This window comes from Aedes aegypti, chromosome 3 (genome assembly GCF_002204515.2).
Source record: "Aedes aegypti strain LVP_AGWG chromosome 3, AaegL5.0 Primary Assembly, whole genome shotgun sequence".
NCBI classification, from domain to species: Eukaryota; Metazoa; Arthropoda; class Insecta; order Diptera; family Culicidae; genus Aedes; species Aedes aegypti.
The window spans coordinates 70,117,201-70,123,200 of NC_035109.1; positions in this window are offsets into that span (position 1 = coordinate 70,117,201).

Sequence of the window (6,000 nt, forward strand, 5' to 3'; positions counted from 1 at the left end):
AGTGTTCAACAAAATTACATTTTTAAGTGTCTTCTGAAGGTTTGATTATTTGTATTGCACACATTTATATCAAACGGTAAACGATTAAAAGGTAATGCTTTTGAAAAAAATGTTCACTTAAAAAAATACAGTTTTTCAAAAATTATATTTTCTGATCTGATATAATTCAAATATTGGATAGGTTGGTTTTAAAAAGTCAATGTTTTGTAATCAATTCTCGAAGCTCTGTAAAATACAGCTGCAATTTTATAGAGTACCATTTTTCTCTAAAGTTACTTCATAATTATGTAGACCATTTTTTTTGTTTCGTTTCAATAGCTCGGTGTTGCTATTAACACCTGTACTCCCAACCCCCCTCAGAGAGTCGGAAGTGCAACTTTGACCATGCAGTTCTCGAAGCGATTTTCAGTAATGGAACCGGACACTATTCAAGATTGATGTTCATTTTTGGGTTTTTGAAATAGATGTGTCTACACAAAGTTATTAAACAAAAGGCACTTCCTGTTTTTATGAGAAACGCATTTTTTTCACAAAGTCAACAATAAAGCAAAATTTAGAGCGATGACATCTGGTTTTTTCGACATTATTTTTTTTTGATTGAGTATAGTGAACAGGTTTGAGCAGAAATATTAATTTTTGATTACTCATAAAATTTCTTTGACCCAAAACATTACGAAAAAAACCCTATATTTTTGGACCCGTTTGCCTGTAACTCAAAGTTCAAAGCGATTACATATAGTTTTTTCGATATGAAATTGATTGTGAAAGTCAAGTGAAGGAGTTTCATTAAAAAAAAATAATTTCCGAGGACACTAAAACTTTATTTTACCCAGAAAACCACAAAAAAACGTATTTTCTGAGCTTTTCTGTCTGTAAATCAAAATAAAGGCAATGACATGTAGTTTTTTCGACACGCAGTTACTTGCAAAGGTTAAGTGAAAAAAAAATAAATTTTTGTCTTCACTCAAAATTGTTTTTATCTACAAAACAACATAAACAACTTATATTCCGAGTTTGTTCGTTTGTATATAAAAACTCAAGGCTATGACATGTAGTTTTTTCAGCATGAATTTACTTGTAGAAGTCAAGTGAACAGGCGTAACGCTTAAATTTAAATTGTTTAACCCCCTCCCCCCTCCGTAACACTGTTTGTAAAAAAATTGTATGAGCGTAACGCTTGAGCCTACTCCCCGTCCCCCTAGAGCGTTTCGTTATTTGTGGACGCCGCCACATGTTGGAGCAGAAATTGAAATTTTCGATTACACTTAAAAATTCTATTGTCCAAAATATTACGAAAAATTACGTTTGCCTGTAACTTAAAATTCAAAGCGATGACATACAGTTTTTTTTTGACATGAAATTGATTGTGAAAGTCAAGTGAACATGTTTTAGTAAAAGATTAATTTCCGATAGCACTCTAAGTTTTTTTACCCAGAATCCTTATGAAAAACGTATTTCTTGAGCTTTTTTTTATCTATAATATAAAATTGAAGGGGCCCAGATAGCCGTAGCGGTAAACGCGCAGCTATTCAGCAAGACCAAGCTGAGGGTCGTGGGTTCGAATCCCACCAGTCGAGGATCTTTTCGGGTTGGAGATTTTCTCTACTCCCAGGGCATAGAGTATCTTCGTACCTGCCACACGATATACGCATGCAAAAATGGTCATTGGCACAGTAAGCTCTCAGTTAATAACTGTGGAAGTGCTCATAAGAACACTGAGCTGAGAAGCAGGCTCTGTCCCAGTGGGGACGTAATGCCATAAAGAAGAAGATAAAATTAAAGGCTTGACATGCAGTTTTTTCGACACGTATTTACTTGCATAGGTCAAGTGAAAACTGTAGAGTAGAAAAATATGTTTTGACTCCACTAAAAATTGTTTTATCTACAAAACAACATAAACAATATATCTCCCGAGTTTGTTCGTCTTTAAATAAAAACTCAAGGCTACATGTAGTTTTTTCGGCATGAACATTTTTGAGTAGAAATTAAAATTTTTGATTACACTCAAAACAAATTCTACCCAAAATTTAAGGAAAACCTCTATTTTATGAACCCGTCAAAATTCAATGTGATGACATTTAGGTTTTTTGAGGTTGATTGATTGTGAAAGTCAAGTGAACATGTTTGATTAAAAAAATAAATATTCGATTACACTCCACGTGCACTTTTTCGGTAATGAATTTGCTTGAAGAAGTCAATGAAATATATTTGAGTAGAAAATAAAGTTTATATTGCATTTTTAAATTTTACCAAGAAAACTACACAAAAACGTATTTCCAGAGCTAGATCGTTTGTAAATCACATTGAAGGAAATTTTTGAGTGCAATCAAACAATTTAAATTTCTGCTGATACAGTGGGATTCCGTTTTTGGCATGCTCCGTTTTTGGCATGCTCCGATTTTGGCACCCCCCGATTTTGGCAACAAAATGGATCCGTTTTTGGCAACATTTTTCAATACCATTAAAATTTGTAATTTTTTTGTAAATATTATCCTGTCTGTTGCTTTAGTCATTTGAATAACATTTCAACTCCACACCAATTACATTCCAGAGCTCCATTTTCGTCGATATTATCCCAAATCTCACCAACTACTAAGGACTCTGGTACCCGCTTATTTACTTCAGAATGGTCATTGGTCGTACATTGACAACGTTTCATGAGACCAATAATCTCCACCAGTATCTCAACTAAAGACCAATCTTTTTTCTTAGACATTCATATCTAGTGACCAGCCCACTTGAGTCTGCCAATAGGTGATACAATGAAAAACACTTTTCTTCAGATTCGGAACAGCTTGTTTGAACATGGCACCAGCACCGACATAAGAGCAACAAAAAATCTATGACTCACACAGAGTTACAATCATAAATCTTGTCTCATCTTCTTGGCTCACTGTCTTTATTATTATGCATTCACATACATTGCACATGCAAAAAAAACACCGCAATAATAGATACAAATATGTACAGCAAAATGTCGTGTATCATAACTTTTAATAAATTTTAAAAAAATAAATTAACATGACAAATGCGAGTACGGTCCAAACTACAATTTACTCTTAATAATATCATTGAAGCGTGCGATAGCTACGGTGGTATTGGTGTGTATATTGATCGTTCTGTGTCAACTATTTAAATCTACGTTCCTTCTTTTCTATAGGCTCCGTACGGCGTTAGATTTGTTAAGGATGATCCAGAATTCTGTACAAGATTGTTAATCAAGGATACGGGTCTCAACAACATCAAAATGTTCCTTACGAGCTGAGTCTATGAGTTCCCTAACTTTACCCTGGAGAATCCTTAAGGAATTCTTGGTTCTTGTGGGACTTTTCAGAAATTTGATCGAAATCATGAGGATATCTGCAGATTCCAAGTGGACACTGAGGGCTTCTTGAGGGATCCAAGAATTTATTCAAAATCTAGTAATTCCTAATAAACTCTAGGGCGTCCTGTAATTTTTAAGCGGGATAATGTAAATTCCTAGTAGTATTTTTAAAATTTATGTCAAAAGCTTCGGGAGTTGAAAAGGTTCCCAGAGGAATTTGAGGTGCGCTAGTGGTAGCCTAATAATAATAAACTTTAAATGTTTTTTTCATCGGAGACTTGAGAATTTTCAGCAACATCGCAGCGGAATTCCAAGATGTTTACTCCTAGCAAAATCCTTAGCAAGATCCTGAGAACTCTATTCGAGATCCTACGGGTGCTTGGCAAGATGCTTTAGAACTCAAGCGTTTTTTCTGTAGATCCCTTATGAGAACCTGAAGATTCCTTTAAGGTTCTTGAGGTTTCATAACAGGATCCTGTGAATTTCAGTTGATTTCATAAGGTAGGTGTCAAACATATATCAAGCTCAATTTAAAATTATTTCAAGTAAAAACTAAATTCTACAAATCACGAGTCACGTTTATGCATCATCTTATGTTTATATTTGCCCTTTTGATTGCAGTCAACCATTCATTATCAGAAACATAAGTTGAAGAAACTATTCTAAACCGCCCGAATTTTTCAAATTTTACGTTAAAATCCAAAGGTAAACTGATTTTAAATGTTCATACAATTAGAAAAAAAGCTAATGCCACTTTGCAATACCCAGCGCTTTTGATTCATAAATACGTCTTTGAGAGAAATTTTTTTTTTTCGTTTTCTCTCATAGTTTTAAGAAAATGTCCAGTTCTTGAATAAAGGTCACTTACGCGATTATTGGTTTTACAAGGCCCTCTTATACAAAAATTATACTTAAAGCTTCTAATAAATAATTGAAGACATTGAGGCGTAAAAACGCCACCAGAAAAACGTTTGCCAGATTTAACATTACGGGGCTATAGATTCATAGCATAGTATAATCCTTCGAAAAAATGCTTTGAAGTGAACCTTTTCAACGCCTTATCATTCCACAAAAATGATGTATTAACATTGTAATGATGTTTTCAAAACCAATAGTTGAAAAAAAAAAATTGAAATATGGGTTCCGATTTTGGCACGGTTCCGTTTTTGGCAACTGAAAATTTCAACTTTGTTGCCAAAAACGGAATCCCACTGTACTATGTATTTGAACTCATCACATCGATGGATTTTGATTAAAACATTCATTACTAGTATAGCACCAACAAAATACAACAGTAGGGTCTGTGCTGGCTAAGTAAGAATTGTTTTTTTTTTTTAATATAAAAGTTCAATTGAATAAAATATATTTTTCTCAAACAAAAATTTCACAGGCAGTATTCAAAATTCCCCAAGGAAAAATACAAAAATATAGAATTATTGTTAGTTTGAAATATTGTGATTCTAGTTACCGTGCTCGATTGTACCCCGTTTGGCATAAGGTCGTTTGGCATAAAGCCGTTTGGCATAAAGTCGTTTGGCATAATGGTCGTTTGGCATAATGGCCGTTTGGCATAATGGTCATTTGGCATAATGGCCGTTTGGCATTATGATTGACTTGAAATAAATATCGGCATTTTTTAAGCTTTTACCGAGATCAACACCACCGAGCCCACAGCAAAAATATTTGGTAGGTTCTAAACAAGCGTGGTGTTCGTTCAGAGATGATCCGAGCTAAGAATTTCAAAAATTGTTGTGACATCAGGTGGCATCCATTTATTACGTAACGCTAAAATTGCAAATTTCTGACCCCCTCCCCCTTCCGTAACGCTTTTTGTATGGAAAATTTCAAATTTGTGTATGAACCGTAACGCTCGAGCCTACTCCTCCCCTCCCCCGGACGACGCCTTATAGAGCATTACTAAATAAAACTCGTGACGGGTCTCTACATCTCAGAATATAGAGTACCGTAATACGGGGTATCTTTGATAATGCGGGTAACTTTGATAGTGCGTAACCTACCACATACTAAACGAAATATCATGATTTCTGTTAATCAGTTAAGCAAAACGAATGCAAAACTAAAGAATATTAGTATGACACTTCATGTAAGAGCGGTTTTCATTTGAATCAAGACCATTTGAGGCTTTTTATACAAATATTAAAAGTTGACACAATTTAAGCATTTTCGAAACGCTTACAAACAATCTGTTCTACGATCACTATTTGGTGTAGTTTTGAATAGTTGGCCACTTATCTTTGACAGCCTAGTTATCATAGAACTTGAATACGGTTTCAAATCTCTTAGCGAAAAGCATTTTCACAAACTGGGACCATTTTTGTAATCTAAGTCAGAAATTTCCATATAACGTTAAACGCCTAGAGGTATGCAATGCCCTACAAATGTTCGTTATTCATTCAATTTTGTTCGACTCATACTCCATTATCAAAGTTACCCCAAAACAGAAAACCAACTTTGGATTATATGAAAAATTATATATCCATTCAAAATAAATCTTTTGGCAATCTATCGACTGCAATCGATAGCTAGGATGCCAGTACTTGTTTTAAAAATATAAATTATAATTCTTTGACACAGCATGCATAAATATTCAAGTTTTCTTAGAAAAAACTATCAAAGTTGCCCCGTTTTACGGTACCCTTGAGCTTGTTGCGATA